This window comes from Ambystoma mexicanum, chromosome 4p (genome assembly GCF_040938575.1).
Source record: "Ambystoma mexicanum isolate Mex_15411 chromosome 4p, UKY_AmexF1_1, whole genome shotgun sequence".
Lineage (NCBI taxonomy): Eukaryota > Metazoa > Chordata > Amphibia > Caudata > Ambystomatidae > Ambystoma > Ambystoma mexicanum.
In genome coordinates, this window is record NC_090927.1 from 1,200,772,020 (window position 1) to 1,200,795,676 (window position 23,657).

At 47.3% G+C, this 23,657-nt stretch overlaps 1 protein-coding gene across 1 annotated transcript in view; it reads right to left on the reverse strand.

The window, feature by feature from the left end:
• The window catches only part of LOC138453728 (two pore calcium channel protein 1-like), a 1,160,417-nt gene that overhangs the window by 1,034,514 nt on the left and 102,246 nt on the right, over positions 1 to 23,657 (reverse strand). The window lies entirely within an intron of this gene.

Consider the following 23,657-nt stretch of genomic DNA (forward strand, 5'->3'; position numbering starts at 1 on the left):
AGAATTTTATAAGCAATTTAAGTCACTTCTGGTCCCACATATGCTGTCCCTCTGGGAGGAAGCTTGTGAAAAAGGTATACTTACCCCCTCCCTACGGGAGGCATTGATCACAGTCTTCCTCAAACCAGGCAAGCCCCCCTCCCAATGCGGCTCATATCGGCCCCTCTCACTGATTAACAGTGATATTAAAATATACGCTAAACTCCTAGCTAATCGTCTAGCCCCAATTATGCCACACATTGTTCACCCTGACCAGGCAGGTTTTGTTCCCGGTAGGTCCACATCCTGTCACGCTCACCTGATTCCCACGGAGGCGCAGGTCTGGCTTCGAGTGCTGATGCTTCTTCAATGGTGAAGCGCAGGACTCTGAAGATGGACTCTCTGGCTCGCAGGAATATTCCCCTGTGCGTGAAAAGGGAGTATTACCTACTGACGGAATAATGCTCACGCCTCCCACTCCCTTCCAACCCTCCACGATACCCTTCCTCGATTCCCCGTGAAGTCTCACCTTAGGGTCTGGAAGGATGAGTTCTCCATCCTGCTTCTGATGCAGGGGCGCGTTGAAACCCAGTTACTTCACTGGATTGAGGTTTGATGGGAGTTCAAATAAGCCTGACTATTCAGGTAAGGCGCTGTACGAGTTCTGTAGCAAGTTAAAAAGTTCAAGCTTAATAATAATGTTCATTGTCTTATTGCAGCAAGCGCTAACGCTTATGTCTTTTCCCCTTAGGGGCCGGGGTTCGGAATGCCGGAGATAGGGCGCCGACCCGAAGTGAAACGTGCAGTTCCAGTAAATGAAAGGTAAGTTCTGGATGAGCGTTCGGATAATGTCTTTGCATTCGCTCATTCAATCTCTGTCTTTTTCCCCATAGGGGCCGGGGTCCGGAATGCCAGGAAGCGGCAGGACCCGAAATGAAATGGGAATGACCCAACAGGTAAGTCTTAGAAGGAAACTGAGGTTTTCCTATTCCCTTCCTTCTCTCACCTTGTGTTCTTGTCTTTTTCTCTCTAGGCTCTGGGAAGTGGCTGCAGATCCGGATGATCGCTGCTGAAGATGGAGGTGCCCAGGAAAGGTGAGTGAAATGCAGCGCTGCAGCGATCGAAGCGAAATGCTTTTAAAATGATGTCTTCCCTTTCAGGATTGTCGGTGTGATGTCTCCGTGATGCAGCTTTAGCAGGTAAGGCCTTCTTTCTCTCCAATTCTCTCTTAACAGGTGACCCAGGATGCTGACAGGCGTGGCTGAAGTCCAGATGAAGGAGCCGACACGGTGAGCATCCAGCTGCGAGGAGCGAAGCGTGAGTTGCTGATCAGGCGTGGTTCAAATAGCTTTGGAAGAAGTTCCAGGTATGTATCCTTCCACCGATCAGGTATGTATCCTTCCCCGACCACACCCAGGGGAAAGTAGTTCCCGAGGTAAAGTAGTTCCATTCAGGCCTCAAGAGGGTCTGGATGTAGCAGCATGGTCTGCATCAGGTAAGTGCACCTTAAAACACTTGAACACATGTCTAGCTTCATGAGCCTGGCGCCTAAGGTGCCAGGACAGGGGTCCAATATGAGCCTGGCGCCTAAGGCGCCAGGACTGTGTCCAAAGGGCCCCAGCTTGGCCCTGCTGGCACTTCCCTGGGGGAAATGATGCCTTCCTCTGGGGTTGCTGGGTCGGACCTGGCTCCTTGGAGGTAGGCATCATGACAATCCCTAAATCTAAGAAGGCTCTTTAACGTGATCAGCAGGATCAATCCCACCACGCAGGCGGTGGCAGCCACCCTAGACATGCAGAAGGCTTTTGACTCAGTATCATGGAAATACTTATGGCGAGTTCTCGAGAAATGTAAATTTGGTCCCAACTTCCTAACCTGGGTCAGGTTACTCTACACTGCTCCCACAGCTAGAGGCGCACTGAAGACAGATGTTCCACCCTCTTTCCGGTAGCAAGGGGGACTCGACAGGGTTTCCCCTTCTCCCCACTAATCTTTGCCATCGCTATCAAACCTTTCACAGACATGATTCGCCGGTCACACTCCCTTATAGGGCTGCGTACGGCGGGCCTAGCTGACATCATTTCCCTCTATGCAGACGACGCTCACCTGTATATTCGCTCACCAGAAACCAATCTTGCCCCTATCCTAGCGGACATTGCCCGGTTCGGTGAAATATCAGGATTGAGGGTAAACTGCTCCAAATCTTCTTTATTTCCACTTACGGACTCTAAACGCCCCCCCTCGGACTTAATGGGCTTCACTTGGTCCCAATCGAGTATCACCTACCTGGGGGTAGAAGTGTCCCATCACATCGCGCAGCTGTGAGAAGACAACTACTCAAAATATCTGTCAAACCTGACCCTGGACTAGGCTCCCGATCTCATTAGCAGGTAGGATTGGTATTCTCAAAATGGTAGTATTGCCCCAACTCCTGTATCGTTTTACCAATCTACCTATTTGGCCAGGTGATGCTTTTTTCAATACACTACGCCATATATGTAACAGCTTCCTCTGGCACTCAGGTGCAGTCCAAAATAAACTCTCCACGCTGACCACCCCTAAGACATTAGGCGGATTTGGTGCCCCAGACTTTATCAGGTATTGGGTGGTGGCTCAACCCCAATTCACCTCCCATTGGTTCAACACCACTGATCGACTGGAGAGGCTCACTGTTTCCGATCGAGTCCTTGGTTCCCTCATCCTCAAACCTATACCATCCAACCCCGACTCTGCAGACCCCGTGGCTACCACATCCTTAGCACTAACTAAACTTTGGGCTTTGGTTGACACACCGCACCCATTCCATGGAGACCTGCCGCTATGGAACTTCTTCCCTGGCGTCCCATCTATCCCGCAATCCATCGTCACCTGCTGGGCTGACGCTGGCTTCCTAAGACTTCGCAACGTATACGAACAAGGCAACTTCATTGAGTGGTCGGACCTCCCTCCGTCCCTCAAGCGCCGGCCCGCTGCATGGCTGCAATACTCCTCCCTTCGAAAGAACCTCAAATCCAGATACCCTGATTTCCCAACACTTCCACCTGACGAACCCATAGTTACAGAACTCTGTTCCTATTTATCCTTTGGTGGTAAAGTGTCAAGACTATACTCCTTATTACAGGCTAGGGCAGCCCCTCCCTTCACTAAGCTGAAACGCAGCTGGGAGGTGGACCTAGAGGTGGAGATCACCGACGAAAGGTGTCTCCGTATGTGCGCTCGCACTCAAGATGTGTCATATAATTCGAAATTCAAGCTCATATAATTTAAGATCCTGCATAGATATCATCATACACCTAAAAGATTACATCGTATGTTCGCTGACACCTCCTCCAGCTGCCCCAGGTGCGGCCTAGATCAAGCATCCTACATTCGCATGATCTGGCACTGCCCTCACCTGACCCAATTCTGGTCCTCCATCTGTGCCACGTTATCGGAAATACTGGAACACACTATTGCCCCCACCCCGCTACACTGTCTCTTTCATGCCTTTCCCCACCTGGGCCGTAGTTCAAAGAAACTGGCGGGACTCTGCATGCTTCTGGCGGTCCGGTGCATATTGTTATGCTGGCTCCGGCCTAGGGCACCTGTGCACTCACAATGGCTTGGATCGGTTACTTGGGCACACGATGCCGAAGAGACCTGGAACGCTATGCAACATCCCCATGCAAGTCCAAGGGACATCTGGCGACGGTTCCGTGACTATGTGACCTCCTTGTCCTCCCCCTCAGGCTCCGCTCACTCCTCTCCTATATGTTCATCATAATGTGATTGCCATGCTATTTGTACGTTGTTTGTGGTTCAAATGCTGATACCCCGGGGGCTCCCTGTTCCCCCCTACTTTCCACAGATAATGCGATGCATAATGCTGAAAATGTATACTCTCCTTTATTGCTGTTGCTGCCATGTGGCCGCTCCTCTCTAAGTGTGTTGTCAAGTCAAACAATAAAAAGAGTTTTAAAAAAAAGAAGAAAGTGGAAGGTGAGGAGTTGGGGGAGAGTCTACTTTATCGTCTGAAGAAGAGGACATTACCGAAGTTTGTGACAGGCACGACCCGCGATCCCAGGGCAATTAACAAGGCCTTTCGGGAATATTATGATCTGCTTTACATCTTGAAATCCCTAGTTGGTTGCGATGCTATTAAGCAATATCTCGACCAGGTAACCCTGGGTTGGTTGGATGCTGATATAGGTGGAAGTCTGAATGTGCCCCTGGACTAGACAGTATTACTGTGGAATTCCATAAGGAATACAGTGACCCAGTGGTTTCCACACATGAGAAATAGGTTTGAATCCTCATTCTCCTGAGGGGTCCTACCAGAGTCTACAAGGACTGCGTTAATCATGGTCCTGCTGAAACCCGGAAAAGATCCTGGCAAACTTTCTTCCTACCGCCCACTATCCTTAATAAATACAGATAGTAAGATTCTTGTGAAAATTTGAGCAGACCGACTGTTGCCCCACATGCCGGCACTTGACCTTCCCGATCTGGCCGGATTTATACCAGGCAGGTCCACTCAAAATAACCTTAGAGATCTATTTATGCTGCTGCATAATGTCAATTCAGAAATCCTCTTGGCCATTGCCGCTCTGGATGCCGAAAAGGCTTTAGATTCAATAGAGTCGCCATTCCTGTTTGAGGTTCTTAGGAGATCCGGGCTTGGCCTAGTCTACCTGCAATGGCTCAGACAACTGTACACGGCCCCCAGGGCGGTAATATACACCAACCAGCTGCAATCAGAGTACATTTTTCCCATTCGGGGGACGTGACATGGGTGCCCTCTCTCTCCCATCCTGTTTGCTCTGGCCATGGAACCGATTGCCTGTTTTCTTAGGGAATATCATGCACACCGTGGTATTAGGATGCATACGCATGTTTCCATCGTGTCCCTATATGCGGATGACATGTTGCTTTACGTTAAACACCTGCAAAACAACCTACAACCATTAGTGCAAGCAATCACACTTTAGCAATCTGTCGGGCCTCAGAATAAAATGGTCGAAATCTGAGTTAATGCCATTGACACCAGGGTGTGCTCCAAAGTGACATCCCCGGGGACATTCAGGTGGTGCCCTCAGGGGAAACGATATTTAGGTATCCAGGTGAATATATGGAGGGCAGGTTCGAGGGGTGGATATTACTCGCGCTGTCCCATGCAGCCAGGATTTCGCTGGCTAAAATGGTCCTCCTCCCTAAATTATTATATTTATTTAACAATGCTCCCACCTGCCCCCCAGCAGAATTTTGGTCCAGACTTCAGACATTGTTGGTCCGATTGGTGTGGGCAGGCAGACAAGCTAGAGTGTTTTACGGAACTCTGTGCCTACCGTATGCAGGGGGTGGCTTGGGGTACCCTGACTTGTACCATTACTTTTTGGCCACCCAGATACAATACTCTACATGGTGGTGGTCCCTCTCCCCCGAGCTGCCCCCATAATGCAATAGGGAAATCATTGATGTCCCCTTATGACTTGAGGGGTCTGGTGTGGGAGGGCACCTGGGGTGGGCCCCAGCCGGACTCCACCCGGGTCCCACCCACCCGACACCCCGCTCTGAGACACAGCCGGTGAAAATTACCTGCGGAGCCTGGGAGTGTTTGGGGCGCCTGACGAATACAGCGGTTTGTCACTGCCCCCTTATTTACGGTGAGAGAGGTTCCGGTCACACAGGAGCAGATCTTTCACCGACACTTTGAGCGACTGGGGGTTCACACACTGGGGGTTCTCTTAGTGGAGTGCCAATTCATCACCTGGGATGCCCTAAAGGGGAGGGGCCACTGGAATGCAATCACAATGTTGTTTTACTACTGATTACGGGCAGTGCTTCACCCTAAATGGCCCCACTTTCCCCACGCCCCCCCTTCCATCCCTCCAACACATAGCTCAACCTGGGTGTAGCACAAAACCCGTCCCTTCCATATATAAAATCATCAGCTCCCTGAAAACACCCCATATACTCAAGCATCGAACCCAATGGGAGGCAGCGCTGGGCAAGAGGCTCACTGATCCTTCCCATCCCATCCACCCACTGAACTCTGTTCATCAACCCATCCTCCCAACCCATCTATTTACCTGTCCTTCTACCCACCCTCCCAACCCAATACATCCACTAATGCGTCACACCCCCATCCACAAAACACCCCATCCATCCATCCATCCATCCACCCTTCCAACCACATCCACCCATGCACCCTCCCTCGTCCATTCATACACACACCCCTAACCCCATCCATCCACACACACACACACACACCCAACCCCATGCATCCACAAACACAACCCCATCCATCTACACAACCCCATCCATCCACCCATCCTCCAAGCCCCATCCGCCCACCCATCCTCCAAACCCAATCCACCCACCCATCCTCCAAACCCAATCCACCCACCCATCCTCCAAACCCAATCCACCCACCCATCCTCCAAACCCAATCCACCCACCCTCCAAACCCAATCAACCCATCCATCCTCCAAACCCAATTCACCCATCCATCCTTAAAGCCAAACCACCCACCCATCCTCCAAACCCAGGCCATCCACCCTCCAAACCCAACCAAGCGACCCATCCTTCAAACCCAATCAACCCATCCATCCTCCAAACCCAATACACCCACCCACCCATCCACCAAACCCCACCCAACCACCAAACCCTATCCACAGCCCACACACATCCACCCATCATGATTTACCAAACAATCCATCAATTTATAAATCACTGCCAGAGTGTCTAGGAGTGTTTCTTGTGTGGAGAATACCTTTGGCAAGTTTTGCTTTCAGTCTATATTTGCTGCTCTTTTGGTGTTTTGGTGTCCCCCGGGTGCTACGGGGCGAGGAGGGCCTATAACCTGATCTTGGCAATTCTGAAGGGTAAACCTTGCATACCTTGCGGTAACTTGCTGGTTTCCAGTTAAAATTCTCACTGAAGAAGCAACCCCAATTTGTGAAAAAAATAACTTCTTCCTCCTAGAATCTTGTTTTTGCTCCCTTTTTTTTGCGCCCATGTCAGACTCTACGTTGTCTCTTTGGCGAACAAGACATCAAGCACGATGCCAAGAGGATGGGAGGCTGTTGCTAGCTAAGAAGCAGGCTTTGGCTGTTACAGTTACATCTAGAGCTACTGTCTCCAAGTAATGTCTCTCTCAAGCAGGCTTAAAAGATGCCAAGACCTGGCAATAAGACTCAGAGGTGAGCACTGAATTTGTGGGTTTATCAAAGATCTTGAAATCTAATAAATCCCTGTTAAGATCTGCTGGACAGCCCCTCATTACCTTTAAAGGTAACCCTGTGCTGCCATCTAAGAACATTAAAGAATCATCAAAAACTGTGTCTGACACTCAGGAAATTGCATCTGTAAGGAACAGTGTTCATGAGTTGACGGACACTGAAATATTAATAAGCGATTTATCACCAGTCACTGTCCAGGAAGTTATCTTGAACAGTGGAAGTATCCTACCTGTTTCTGAGGGGACGAAGACATTCTTTTTCCTCCTCAGATCAGGGGGCTTTATCCCCATCTAACCTGCATGAAAAAAACGTGAAGGATGCATTAGACATGTCTTTGTTTCAGGCCAGTGCTCCCCTAAAAACACCTCTAAATCCTCCAGAAGTGTCTTCTGCTTCTCAAGTCAAAGTGCTTCCAGTTACCTTACAAACCTCACCTGAAATGACATTGACACCACATGGTTTCCATATCCAAAATGCTGATGAGGTGTTGCTCCTTCAGCTGCCCAGTTGGCTAGGGATATCGCTTTTATCAGAGAAAGACTTTGTCAAAAGGTCAAATTTATGAAACCCGAGCTCACGGCTAACCCCTCGGCTCCTTACATGTTACAACACAAAAAAGATGCTACATACGATCGACATAGAAGAACCTTACAAGTGTCTTCAATTATTGACGCAAGACTTGATGTTAGCCCAAAGGATGCCGGGGTAACTTCTAGTGCTCATCCGCGGGAGATTTCTTTTTTATCAGCGCTGATAATTGAGCCAGCAAAAATGTGAGCTATTTCATCTTCTCGATCGTCGTCCTCCCTTGATGATTCTATTTTTTCTCCTAAAACTATTCAAAGGCCAGCAAATCCTTTAAACTCTATGACGTTTCAAACACACTGTACCGTTATGTCAGCCCTACCCATCTCTTTGGCGCCATTCCTAAACTTGTATGAAACTGTGAATGAAAATTTCAAAGCTCAAGCAACTTTTATTAGCCATGGTCCAATCAAAAATAATATATATAGAATAATTTATCAACTCTTTGCCAACAAGAGTGGATCATGAAACAGAGACGTCTTTTCAGTTACAAAAGAAACTGCAGGAAGTGGTTAGGAATTTACCCGACTGCTACCCAATACCACTATATGCACCCATTCAAAGACTTTGTTCATAGCATAACTCCCATGTTAAAACCCATAAACGGCCATGGCATTCATTTACCCTCCCATGTTAAAACCCATAAACGGCCATGGCATTCATTTACCTGTTTTACTGCTGCAGTTTTTGGACCAAACAACTTTCAGGTTCCATTCAGGGTTTTGGGTTAAACCAGCTGATGCATTCTGGTAAATGTAAGCTGTCCAAAAGGCAAAGGGCTGCAGTAGGCATACTAAATACATCCCTTACAACAAGCTGCTGCAAGTTGGAAAGACCCCGATTGCATTCACCTTTTACAAGCGCCTACAGGCTAGGCTACCAAGAGAGGGCCAGGCTTAAATTCCAAAATGCTGCAAGCTACTGAAGCCTGGACTTGGCTTAATTGGAAAAAGCTGCCCCAGGCTGCAATCAGCCCCACCCTGTTGGGCTGTGGGCTGGGAGGGCTTCATAAGCTCACTCTGAGGTTTACCCATTGATCTATCAACTGCTTTTACCTGGAGTTCCTGCTTCATGTGATTTTTGAACCCTTCATGCTATACTGCTTCTGGTTACTAATTCCTACTTGTTATAGCTGCTTTTCAGTTTCTGTCTTGTTTGCTGTTAAAGCTAATCCTTTTTTCTGAAAGTATTTGCGCTGCCTTTTTGCCTTTCCTTGCTGTGAGCATTCCCTCCACCCCTAACGGCTCATAGGCACACCTTGTTTCTGGCAAAGCGGCCCCTTCCCCCATGCCACTTTGCAATCCAAGTTTCATGCTTTACTTGTCCATAGTTTAGGTACCTGCTTTTTAGTGTACTGAACCATGCGTTTGCAGCAACCTCTTGTCGTGTCTGTTACTAGTGCACTGCGTTTCATGAACCACATATTCCCTTAACTGGCAGCAGCCCTTTCTCTTGCCTAGGACTGGTACACTAAGTTCCTTGAGCCATGTATTCACTTAGTTAGCAGTGACCGGCTACCTTTCCTATGACTAAAGCTTTATGTTTCATGATATTCCTAAAACGCTAGATTTCCAAGTTTATGTGTGGCAACGTTCCTTGCCTAAATCCTTGCCTACAGCTTTTGTCTACAGTTTCTGCTGTTTGCTTCTTTTCTCTGCCTGTCCTGTACTTGGTTATTTCTATCTGCTTTGCTTTTAGCTCTAGATTACTTAAAATCAAAAACATCAGAAAGGGACTTAAATGGGGGGCTCTATTGCACGCCGTTGAAAATGGCCGCCTGATCCGAGAGTTCCACAGCCGGCAAACTCCTGAATCCTAAATCCTGTGATTCACCTCTGTAAATTGCCAATTTCTACTCAGATACGAAGTGCGGAGACCTGCGAGCTCACTCGGCCTGACTTTCAGCCTGTAATGCGGCCTGGCCTATAAGAAACAGTCTCCTGATCAGTGGCGGAGGGCGCCAACGGCTGCGTGGCCGCACGCTGCTCCTCTCTTTCTCCGTGACTGGAGCCCGACAAATGACATCTTGCTCCTACTGCCGGACCAGTTACCCAACGGCCCTTCGGTTCCGAGCCCCAGGGCACATACCATCGGATGTGGTGTGCTGCCATCCACGGTGCCGCCACACTGTGCTGAGGGCAGAAGCGGGCACCAAGAAGGCGCGAGACGTGTTGCTGCGAGGGTGCGTGTCCAAACCTGCTCCCCGACAACAACAGAGCTGCGGGGCTCCCAGATACCTGCACATCGGACAAGCCGCCTCCTCTGCAGCTTTAATCCCCATTGCCGGCCTGACGTCTCCAGCGGACAACTTATTGGGGCACACTTGGGACAGCTCCGAGGTACGTGCCGGCATGGATCCCCCATATTACGCGCACGTCTTCCCGGCAGATGGCCGCGACCACACAGTGCCTAGACCCGAGTTAACCACCCGAGTTGAACGCTAACCCCAGCCACACTGCTGCACAAGTCTTTATAACCACACATCCCCTGTCCGGAGCAGCATATTTCCTGTGGAGGCACCATCTAGACCGTGCTGTACCCAGTTTACCTCACAGTGCTCCAAGTGTTGCTGGGGGGATGGCCCGCGTGGGCCCCGAGCATTGCACGCTGACCGTACATAACAGCCAATTGCCTGTGCTGGAGGATCACGCACCACCCATTCATCCGGCTATAAAGGGGTACTTCCATCGGAGGAATTTGACAGCCCCACGATCATCGCAGCCAGAGCAAACCCTAGCCCTCCGTCCAAAGCTCCCGTAGTGTGGTGTGCTATACTCACAGCATACAGCCACTCCAGGACATCGCATCTCTATGAGAGACCGCCACCAGCTCAGCTACTTACCAGATACGGGGTCAGCGCTGCGCACCCAGCTTAAAGGAATAGTGCGCTCAGATATATTATTTGCTAAAACGATGGGCAATAGTTTAAAACATAGTTTAAACATATTTTGAATGAAAGTTCCTATGTAAACACTTTGAGCAAACGAGGCTCAAAGCATTTACATGGGAGCATCCATTTTGCCATTTCAGGCAGCCTCCTCAGCTCTGCCCTGGCTGTACTAAACAAGGAGCAAAATCCCCTACTGGGAGCTTTTGCTTACTGCAGCCAGACCAGAGCTAAGGAGGCTGCCTTCACTTTCATTTTATGTTTTTGGTGCTCCCCAAGCCCAGGGAAGACGCCAACATGGATACAATCTCCAGGAGGGAGACCGCCGGAGCCGAGGACCCCGACCCCTCGAACAGGTAAGTGGCGCGGGAGGCGTGACAGTTTCTCCCACTTGTTTGTTGATGGTGACATGCACTTTGAACATTTTGAAATAATATGCTTATAGGAAACTTGGTTGCAATCGAATCCTATATTGGACGGCTATAGTTTATACCTTAACCTGGCTTACAGGGGTGTTAGGGGCAGACCCATATCGGGGCTCCTTACCCTTGTGAAAAAACGGGCCGGGGATAACTGTGGCCGATATTGAAATCCGAATCCCTTTGTGCAAGTGCTTTCACTGAAATTTGATCAGGGTGCCACAAAAGGAAACAAAATTGGGCCTAATCTTTAATTTATATTGGACTCCTGTCACTATAATAACCGAAACATTTGTGGATTCAGTGACTGACATTATTGATTATGTATTGATTAAAAAGGTGAGATTATTAAGGACTCTGGCTGATCCATTAGTAAAGGTCATAAAAGAGCACTGAGGTGATTCAATGCAATGCAGATGAGAGATTTCTACATGCTTAATGGTCAAATTAAAAAGGGATATACCGGGTAAACCCACTTGATCTAATGCAGTTCGGTCTAAAGTCTTTGACTATTTTTTTGTATCGGGACACATGATTAATAATGTAACAACTTTTGAGGGTATGGAAAAGAAAAAGAACCACCACTCCTTCCTAAAATTGACCTGGGCCCCCAGACCAAAAGAAAGAAATAAAAACTGGTCAGTAAACTTTGAAATTTCGCAAGGCCGGATTCGCCGGTTTTACAAACCTCATGATGTAGCTGCATTATTGTCCAAATACAATGACAAATTGGAACGACAGCAGCTAGGTGTAAATTACGCCCCTCTATTGCTTGACTTCACTATAAGTGATAAAAGAGAAAAGACCCTAGTTTTCTCCCCTACACAAAGATATGAAGAGAAGATTGCAATGGAGAATAAAAACAACTACGTAAAAATTGCTGGGTAATTAACCAAATAAAGAACAAGCTGAGAGTAGAATTGCTCAGAAAGAAGAAACAGAAATATAAAAATTGGTTGTCTCTGTACAAAGCTCAAATGTTCCAGAATGACGCAGAGGAGATGCTAAATGCCACAAAGAAAAAAGATTCACAACACATCTGGCAAATTATTAACAACCAGACTTCTCCTCAATCAGCCCTATTGATAAACGTGGTTATAGGGGAGGACTAGACCAAATTTTACGGGACACTATTACCCTGTGGGCGTGACCAAGAACTAGCCATTAAGGAAACCTAGAATTGCCTGGGTTGTCCATTAGATGTTACCGATCTAGAAATTCTAACTTAAAAAGCAAACTCGTCCAGAGTGCTGAGGCCCTGACAGCCTCTTGAACAACATGATTAAAGCGGCGCTAGAGTCCTGGATCCTTTCCATTGCTACACTTTTTAATCAGGTGATGCGGTTAGGACATGTGCCTGACTCTTGAAGGTCAGCTATAACAATTCTCATATTCAAGAGGGGGCAATAGGACTGATCCTACCAACTATCACCCTATTGACCTCTTGGGTGTTTTGGGTACGTTATTTGCAGGTCTAATCCCGACACACCTGCAGAAATGGGTAAATTGTATGGAGAGGCAAGACTGCCACCAAACAGGCTTTATAAATGGTTTGGGGATGGACCTGAACCTAATTCTTTTGAACTTCTTGAAAACGAAAGCACAAGAAAATGGTTAAAAAATATATTTGGCCTTCATCGACTTGAAAAAAGCAAGCGATGGTGTCAACAGGCAAATCCTATAGTCTAAGCTTGAGGCTTGGGACCACCCAATCGACTTATTGATGGCAATTAAGGCCATATATCTCTCCACGAAGGTTCAAATTAGATTAAATTCTCAAGGCCTTTTGACCAAGGAGATCAGTACTCCCAATAATAAGAATAAGAATAATTCTTCCAAAAGAACATGAGTAATTTGTTCGCTCCAGTTGGCTCCAATTCTTCTCAATTTATTTGTATCCGATCTCCACGAAACTTTGGAACTTGCCAGGGCCTTAAGCCCTAACATGGGTGATCAGGACCTAGCTTAGATTGTCTATGCGGACAATTCATCCTGATTGATCAGACCCTCCAACAAAGGCTGGCTCGCTTAAAGGATTACATGGTTAAAAACGGCCTAGAGATAAATAACACTAGGCTGACCCTACGCTCGATGAGGGGTAAGCAAATCCCAACCTTTGGTGCTTGGGTCGAGACAAACTTACCCAAGTAAACTCAATCACTTATTTGGGCTCATGCATACATTCCAGTGTAAATGACAGCCCTCATCAGTTGGGAGTTAAAATAAATATTGATTGGAGGCCACCAGGGGGTGCACTCATGGATGCTGCCCGAGTGTTACACTCCCGGTGCAATGGCCTATCATGTGGCTTGAGCCCCCACTTGGTAACCCCCAGGGCAGTTCATTCCTGGCCCAGCCTGTCCATACACACTCTGGGCACACTCGTTCCAAATATCGGGTAGATCGGTGGTTGGAGTCCCGAAATCCGTCCCTCTGAAGTCAGAGCAGAAAAGTTAAAGTACTTTCCCCCCCGGATGCGGCACTCTGCAGCGGGATTTCTGGTGTGCCGCGGATTGAAGGCTTGGGTGAGCCCCATACCACAGGACGTGAGGGGGCCGAAAAGGGATCTTTGCTGTGGGCCTTGGAGGAGGGGAGACCCCACCCTGCAACCCCCCACCGACCCGGTAATGTGGATGGGAGCGGGCCCAGGGGCACAAAGAACGGTGCCTGGGGATACTGACCCCCTGATGCAGGCGCACTGAGTGGAGGTGATGGAGACAGTACTGAAACCCTGCAGATTGCGGCGGGGTATGGATCCTCCTTCCGACTGGGGGTGGGGGAGTGAGCTTGTCAGGGGGAATTGGTGACCCCCGTGAGGAGTTGGAGCTGCTGGAGATGGGATCCCCTCTTTGGGGACCCGTACCAAAGTGCACCTATAAAGACCTGCAGGAGGTGGTTGATATGAACCCAGGAGCTGTGTGATGAGGGGTGGGCCCCTGTGTGTCTTGAATGGTACCCTTGGCTGAGTTCCCCCTGTACACACGCTCTCCTCACCTGAACTTTCCGAGTCGATGGTATCTTGCAGGCCTCGACGTGCCAGGTAGTCTCTCTCCTTCTTCTGGTGCGTGGGCTTGTCACGGAGAGAAGCCACTGTGGCCGCTGGGTGAGAACAGCGGCACAGTGACCTCCTTTCCGGAACCAAGCCAGAAAATACAGGGAAAAACCCGCAAGGGGAAAAAACCCTGATAAGAGGTGTCAAGACTTGTCTCAGAAGGCCAGTCGTTCACAGATGAAAGAAGGAAGCGAAGGATCTCCAACACTGAGGGTGTGGCCGCAAAACGTCCAAGTCCAATGGTAGCAGTAGGCCTGAAGAGCAGGCGGAGAAGGCAGCAGCTGAAACGGCTGAGGTGGAGGTAGAAATCTTCCAAGAAAGCACTGCGGAGGAGTACGGGAGAAAACCGGAGAAGAGTAACCACGGGGAAAAAAACCCTGAGTAATTCCAAAGCGAGGTGCAGAGGAAGAGCGAAGGACCCAGAGTCGAAAGGTAAACAACAGAGGGGGTTGCAACGCAACGGTCTGCCGGGAGGCGGGGATTTAAATACTCCCGGCAGCATTGCGTCCCGCGTTTGGAGCTGCGGCTGCGAACACAGAAAAAGGACTAAAGTAACCTTCCTCTGCGTCCTCTCAAACTCCAACGCGGAAGGAATCGCCAGTCACGGCGATGGCCGCGACTGCGAGTGACACCCTGGCTGGGACTAGGGGCGTTTGCCTGCCTCTCTAATAATTGAATCTCAGAGGAAGGACCAAAGGGTTGTAGTGGAGGCCCAAGAGATCAAGGACACCCTGCAAAAGGCATTTGCCTCACTCTAAGCATTGCACCCATAGGCTCATTGCACTTACATTGGTTTTCCCTACACTCAACATGGCTACCGCTAATTCCATAAGTTAACTCGCAGTGCATGCTACACCTGTTGAAAAGGGAGCTAATTAAGCCCCTCCTCCCCGGGAGCACCCGCTTCGCGTCTTCTCCGCTGACAGCGGGTAACACCACCAGCTATCTCGTGACAGAACCGGTCAATAGAAAAACGAGTTAAAATATATTAATTTCCACCGCAAATCAACAAAATACCAGTATAATTGTAAAGACTTACTGAACTGAAGTTTTTTCAAAAGCTTTTCCGCAGTCCACTGTTACTTTCGTAGTCACCGGATTTTCTGTCAGAGGTTCCGTCGCAGCCACAGCATTTCTTCTCTCAGCAGCCTTCGTTCGCAGTCGCAGTGCCTTCATTCAAAAGTTTTCCTCAGCAGCCTCTGCATCGTCCGAAGATACTTTCAACAGTTTTTCCAAAGACCTGCAAAACGAAAGGTATTCAGTGACTGAATGAGCTTGAAAAAAAGAATAGAAAGAAGCAGTTACACATGTTCTTACCTGAAGTCTCAGCAAGGCTTATCTTCGCTTAATTATTACCGCGCTTGTCTCTGAAGGAAGCAATTACTCTGTTTCGAAGAACATACGTTATTTAATGTTTCCTCAAAGCGAGTATAGTTGCAGCCATAGCGCAGCATCTGCCCCTTTTCTCGGAACCAAGAACCTGCAAAAATAAGGGAGAATTTTAGTAAGAGATCTCTCCAACATAGGGACAACTCATAATCTGATGAACTGTACATAATTATATTTCTACCAATACCTCTAGAAGAGGATGGGACATCATTCAGTTAAGCATCTGTCGACACCACAGCCCCTCAGGTTAAAAGTTATTCAACTCAACGTGTCCCTGTAGAATGCAGCATGGAGAGCTCCAAAAAACATAAGCACAGGTGACAAGGGACGGTTTATTCAAAGGTACACTGCACCACAGTTTTGTTTTCGAATGACAATTACAGTAGTTCTGTTATAAATGTTGTTTCCACAGAATAAGAGCCCAGATAACAGGTCCTCTTGCTGAAAAGGCCTTACGTTCCCGCGGTGTCCTAAGGTAAGTGTTACAGAATGCGAAGCCGTACTTAAACTACTCTACCTGAACGTAATGGAGGACACAGGAATAGATCATTTATCCCAGCTTCTGGGAGAGTTAAGGGCAGAGGTTCATGCAGCTCGGTCTGAAACCAACTCTCCTAGGAGAGAGTTGGTGGTTAACAGAGTGCAAACTGAGGAATTGGGTCACCAAGTAGGCCAAGCACCACTTCCTGGTGGGGTTTCACAGGGTCAAATTTCCACCTCCAGCCCACCTCTGAAAGTAGTTTTACCCAAAAATATTCCCCTAGCAGACCCAGAGTTAGACTTTTTTTTGCTCATCCTGCTCAGGGTCAGGCCTTAGACAACGAGTTGCTCTCTTTACGCCAAGGTAACTAAGAATGGTTGGCTTATATAGCCTTTTTCAATCGATTAGTAGCATAATCGAACTGGCCTGAGGAGAAGAGAACCACACTTGTTCATCGAGGTCTGAGAGGAGAACTTAAGGATATTTTAGCGCAAGTCATGAATCCTCCTGCGGGTGTGCCAAATTCTTAGACCTGACCGTTCAGTTGGATCACTGATTAAAGAACCGGCGCTCTGATCGGGCTAAATCGGAGGTTAAATCATTTTATGTTCGTTCAAGAGACTCTGGCACTCGTTCAGTGACTGAAAGTCACCCTGAGCCCATGCAGTTAGGGGGTGTTCGGGTCCCATCTCTACAGAAGAACGAGACAGAAGAAGACAGCAGAATGTATGTCTTTATTGTGACTCAGCAGGTCATCAATTACGAAACTGTCCATTGAAACCACGATGGAAACCAGTGAGACCAGTAGAAAAGGTGGATAGAAAAATCACAGAAACTGAACAGCCGGAAAACTCCAACGGCCGACAAGTATAGAGGTCAACTTGTCGAGCCAAAAGAAGGAAATTCAGATCTCTCATTTCGTTGTTCCGGTCATCTTAAGTAGCGACCTTCAACCGTCCAAGATGTATGCTCTGGAGGCATATGTCGACAGTGGTGCGATTGGAAACTACATGGATTACAAACTAGCAGGCAAGATGGGTATATATCCAAAGGCTGTGGTAGAAAATGTCACTGCAGTAGATGGAATGCAATTAATATCCGGACCAGTGATGAAGTGTACTGAAGTTTGCACCTTTCTTTTGGCAGAAAGGACATAGGGAAAATATATCGTTTGACCTAATTTGTGCTCCACAGTTTAAAGTGATTTTAGGAATTCCATGGCTAGAGAAACATCACCCACAGATTGACTGGCGTGCCAAGACCATTGTTTTCACAGAGGAATGCAGGATTTCCTGCCATGTTCAAGGCAGGGTCCTGAAGAAAGAGTTACCAGAGATTTCATGTAACGCACCCACCTTAGGGGTGATACAACGCTGTGGTAGAAGCGTCAGCGTACACTTGCAAACTAATTACTGTGTGTAGGCCCTTCCTTACGACATCTAACAGTATTACTCTTGCTAGAACCATAGTTATGACCAAAATTGATTGCTGCAACACCCTCTACTTAGGAACCAGCCACAGAAATATCAATAAGCTCCAAGTAACACAAAACAATGCCATTAGGGCTGCCCTCAACATTCCAAAGAAGTTCTGCATATCGGACACAAGACATAACCTTCATTGGCTCTCTGTTGAGAATAGAATCTCCCTTAAAACCCTTGCATTAATGCACAAAGCTAGGGCAAATCTTGCCCCAGCATACCTCACCAACAGACTATCTGCACACACTTCCACAAGGCCACTAAGAGCTGCTCAGGTTCACACCATGGCCATCCCTAGATTCAAGCTCCAAAACTCTGGAGGCTCCAGGTTTCCCTGTTCTTGCGGCCAAACTCTGGAACACGCTTCCCTCTTCCCTCAGATCCAAATCCTCATTCTAACTATTCAAGAGCAATACGAAACGTTGGCTCCATGAACTCGATCTTGCTGGGCAGCATTCACAAGCTTAGCTATTCTTGGCTGGAAGTGCTAGAGGGCTCTCCATTCCATATTGCCCCTTACTATTTCCCCCCCTGCATTGTAATGTTACCATGCTCCCCATTGTTAAACGGCACCGCCACACCCACTGGCTATTACCCACTATTGTACCTGCCTGAATTATCTCTTTGTACGTACTGTATAATCAATACTGTGTATTGTCATGACTTTTTGCTGTAACCTATGAACAAGATGCATATTTCTGTGTAACACGATGTTCGGTAAGACATGCGCCCAGATGCCCCCAGGGCCAGGAGCGCTTTGCAAATAAAATGAATACAAATACAAATAAATAGAAAGGAACCCTTACATTGGAATATCGAGACTTTCAAGAGGTATTCGGAGAAGAACAGGCTAACGTGCTGGCACCTCATCGGCCATATGATTGCCAAATCGATTTGATCTGTGGCTCAAAAACCACATGCAGCAGCATCTACATCCTAACTGAACAAGAAAATATGAATTTCAAGACCTATTTAGATAATTATCTGGCCATTGGGTTCATTCGGCCCTCTAAGTCCCACATGTCATCTCTATTTTTCGTGCACAAGAAGGAAGGGGGCCATTTTACCTGCATAGACTACCGTGCCCTCAACCAGATCACCGTCAATAACCGGTACCCCCCCTTCCACCCATCCCAGTGCAGATGGATCAATTTAAGAATGCCAAGATTTTTACTAAATTAGACCTTAGAGGAGCCTACCACTTAGTGAGAATCAAAGAAGGAGATAAGTGGAAGAATGCCTTCCGCACAAAGCACGGAATCATACGAATATCAAGTCATTCCCTTTGGCTTATATAACACCCAATAGCCTTCCAGAATTTTATGAACAATATTTTAAGTGAATTTCTTGACGTCTGCACCGTAGTGTACCTTGACGACATTCTAATATACTCAAACTCGGTCCAGGAACACATAACCCATGCAAGAGAAGTACTCCAGAAACTATGACAACACAAGCTCTTTGTTAAACTAGAAAAATGTTCCTTTCATACAACCTCATTGGAGTTTATGGGATTCCTATTGTCGCCTAAGGGAATCCAAATACATAACAGAAAAGTCGAAGCAGTTCTCAATTGGCCTTCCCCTACATCAGTGAAAGGAGTCCAAAGTTTTTTAGGATTTGCAAATTTCTACAGAAGCTTTATTGCAGGATTTTCACAAACGGTCCACCCGATAACTTCATTGCTGCGAAAGCACAAGACCTTCTCCTGGACCAAAGAAGCAGAAGAGGCCTTCCAGATATTGAAGAAACAATTTACCACTGCTCCCGCATTAAGACACCTACAACCCGAGTTACCATCTATAGAGGAAACCGATGCCTCCAGTGTGGCCATGGGAGCAGTACTATCCCAGAGAGACCCCGAAACCAGACAACTGCATCCAGTGGCCTTCTGATCCAAGAAGTTCTCAACAGCCGAATTGAACAACGACATCACAGACAAGGAATTACTGGCGATCAAACACGCCTTCAAAGAATGGAGTCACCACTTGTTAGGGGCCTGACATACTGTTTTAACAGATCATCGAAACCTGCAATATTTGCGCAATGCCAAAGCTCAGTCATCACAACAACTCAGTTAGATGTTATTTTTTGTAGAATACGATTTTGTCATCACTTATTGCCATGGGGTACGTAATGGCAAGGCAGATGTCCTGTGAAGGATTGGAGAAAGAAGAGATTCGAGGCACCACCAAATCTGTAAAAATATTCCCTGAAGAGAAGATGCTGGGAGTCACTGGATCCCACGAAGAAGACTTGAAGGCACAAATTCTACTTAACATGACCACTTCAGAATTAGAGGCCTGGGAATCAAGAGGACCTACGTTTAGTCTTCAAGAAGGTCTACCTTATTTCCCGGGTCGACTTTACATGCCCCATCAGAGTTACATAAGGTGGTTATGGCCAAAATCAAGAGACATTTCTTGTGGCCAACGTGGTGCAAGGACATTAGAGATTATATTCAAACTTGTGGTATTTGTGCTCAGAATAAAAGTTCAAAGCAGAAACCAGAAGGACTGTTTCAACTGTTACCCGTCCCACCAGCGCCAAGGCATACCATTTCTATGGACTTTATTACGGAGCTACTTCCCAGTCAGGGGTATAAAACAATTCTTGTCGTGGTGGACTTATTTTCCAAGATGGCACATTTCATTGCCCTTAAGGGACTTCCAACTTCCTCAGTCTTAGCAAAGGTATTCCTGGAACAAATTGTACATCTTCATGGATTTTCATCTACTGTGATCTCAGACAGGGGAGCCAATTTGTATCCAATTCTGGAGATAATGTTGTGACTTGGCCAAGATTGAAGTGCGTCTATCTACCAGTCACCACCCACAGACTGATGGTCAAACAGAAAGAACCAATCAGACTCGAACAATATCTTTGATATCTCCTTCACCAGATAGATTGTTCTTGGGTGGATGTCCTTTGGATCGCAGAGTATGCTTATAATAACTCAGAACATACTTCCACGGGCTATACTCCTTTCTACACTCTGAGCGGTTTACATCCTCGGACCTCCACTTTCGATCCCACAGAGTCTTTAGAGATGCCAGCAGTACAGAGTCTTCATGATAACATTTACCAGAGTACAGGAAGAAGTTCTATGACATTTGGCTACAGCATAGGAGGATCAAAAGAAATTTGCAGATAGACTTTGACGAAAGTCACCAGAGTATAATGTGGGAGACAAGGTTTGGTTGTCTTCCAAGTACATTGCACTCAAAGGCCCATGTAAATTTCAACCTAGATTCCTAGGCCCATTTACGGTGGAGACTATTGTCAATCCCGCAGCAATAAGACTAAAATTACCACCTCACATGCGAATCCATCCAGTTTTTCATGTCTCTTTGATCAAACCACTGAGTCCAGGGACCAGATTACAGCCACCACCAAAACCCCAAATCATAAAAGGTGAACTAGAATTCATTGTAAAGGAAATTTTAGATTCTAAGATAGTTAAACAGAAATTGTTCTACCTGGTAGATTGGAAAGGGTTTGGTCCACAGGATAGGACTTGGGAACCTAGCTCAAACATTCATGCCCCTACCCCCACCACTCCCGACTACTCCAAAAGTTTCATCAAAACCACCCGAGTAAACCAGGACTGGAAGGTTTATCCTTGGGAGGGGTCTTGGGGGGACTCATGATCCCAGCAAAGGAATAAAGATCCCATTCAGAAACACTAGGGAAGCCAAGAACTCTCTATCAATCAGTGGGTCCACAGTGGCTTCAGGCCTGGAACAAAAGGCATTTGCCTCACTCTTAGCATTGCACCCATAGGCTCATTGCACTTACATTGGTTTTCCCTACACTCAACATGGCTTCCGCTAATTCCATAAATTAACTTGCAGTGCATGCTACACCTGTTGCAGAGGGAGCTACTTAAGCCTCGCCTCTGCTGGAGCGCTCGCTTCCGCATCTTCTCTGACAGCGGGTAACGCTACCAGCGATCTCCTGACAGAACCTGTCAATAGAACGACGAGTTAAAAGATATTAATTTCCACAACAAATCAACAGAATATACCGGTATAATTGTAAAGACTTACCGAACCTACGTTTTTTCCAAAGCTTTTCCTCAGTCCGCTGTTATTTTCATAGTCACTGCATCTTCTATCAGAAGTTCCGTCGCAGCCGCAGCATTTCCTCTCTCAGCAGCTTTCATTCACGGTTGCAGTGCCTTCATTCAAAGGTTTTCCTCAGCAGCCTCTGCATCGTCCAAAAGGTACTTTCATCAACAATTTTTCTGAAAACCTGCAAAACAAAAGGTATTTAATGAATGAAAAAAGGAAAGAAAGAAGAAGTTACATATGTGCTTAGCAAGGCTTTTCTTCGTTTAATTATTACTGTACTTGTCTCTGAAGGCAGCAATAACTCAGTTTCGACGAACTTCTGTTATTTAACGTTTCCTCAAACCGAGTATAGTTGCAGCCATACCGCAGCATCTGCCCCTTTTCTCAGAACCAAGAACTTGCAAAAATAAGGGAGAATTTTAGTAAGAGAGATCTCTCCAACGTAGGGACAACTCAGAATCTGATGAACTGCACATAATTATATTTTCACCAAAAGACTTACCCAAGGTACCTCTAGAAGAGGATAGGACATCATTCAGTTAAGAATCTGCCGACACCACAGCCCCTCAGCTTAAAAGTTATTCAACTCAACGCGCCCCTGTAGAATTCAGGATGGAGAGCTCCACAAAACATAAGCACAGGTGAGAGGAAGCACCACAGTTTTGTTTGCGAATGGGTTGCACCACAGTTTTGTTTGCGAATGGGAATTACAGTAGTTCTGTTGATATAATTGTTGTTTCCAAAGAATAAGAGCCCAGATAACAGGTCCTCTTGCTGAAAAGGCATTACGCTCCCACGGAATCCCAAGGTAAGCGTTACAGTAACCAGGTGTGCAATGCCGAGGAGGATAGATCAGCAGGGGAGAGGAAGAGTGAAGGCAGAAGCAAAGAGGAAGATCTTGAGGTGCTTCAGAAACTGGATGGTTCTCCTCAAGTTTTACATGTGGCAGGGAGGCTGTTCCAGAGGGAGGCCCCAGACGATTTGAAAATTGAGAAAGGGGGAACTGATTTTTTTGGGTGCCTGAGAGGGATGGCGAAACAGAAAGAGACCTGCAGAGGGTCGTGCATGAGGTGGAAAAGCTATTATTTGGAGACAACGCCATCGATGAGCCCAAGATTGAAGGGGTGCACAGAGCAGGTGGGACAGGTAGAGGCCCGAGGTCGGTCCTGGCCCGGTTTCATAACTACAAGCAGAGGATTTCAGAAAAAGCCAGGGCAGCGGGCACAATGGTGTTTCGGAGTGCGAAAATTACAATATTTCAGGACTTATCCTCACTTACGTTGGCGAAGAGACGCCTGTGCACTCCCTTATGAAATGGCTTAACGAGAAGGGGTGAGATACAGATGGGGATTCCCCTGCTCTCCCTCTCTCCTGTAAAATGGATGGCTAGGACTACAAACTGGTCACGGAGGAGGACATACGTGGGAAGACCACAGTATGGATAGGCGAACAACAGGACCGGTGGGACATGAGGAATCAGGTAGGGGAGGCAACGGTCTTCGGGAGAGTTTGGATGTACATGGACTGCGGGATGCGTGGCACTTCTTTCACCCACAGGATAGGGGTTTCACCTTTTACTCCACACCACACTGGACTTTTACCCGTATTGATTATCTTTGTATCTCAAGGGAGCTGTGGGAGGAAGCGGGGTTGGGAACAGAAATCCACCCGGTCAGTTGGTCAAAACCATAACCTGGTATCCTTGGACTTATTATGGCAGGGGTTAAGTCCTCAGAGTTCGATGTGGCGATGCAATGAGTCCCTTTGTAAGGATCAGGTGTTCAGGGGGCGATTAGGGAATTCTTTCTTTTCAATCACACAGGGGAAGTGGATCGGTGTACAATGTGGGATGCTGCTAAAGCGACCTGGGAGGACTTGCCGATTAAAGAAGAGGCCCAGAAAAAGAGGGAGAGGACACTTTTGGAAAATAGACTGCGCCTGGAAATTGGAGCCCTGGAGAGGCAGGTACATGCATTGGAAGGGGGTTGAGAGAATGGACGGAAGAGGTCAGGGAAAAGTGGGAAGAATTGAGGCTTGTGGAGGAGGGCAGAATAGTCCCCAAGCTCCAGTCTCTGTAGCAGAAATATTATG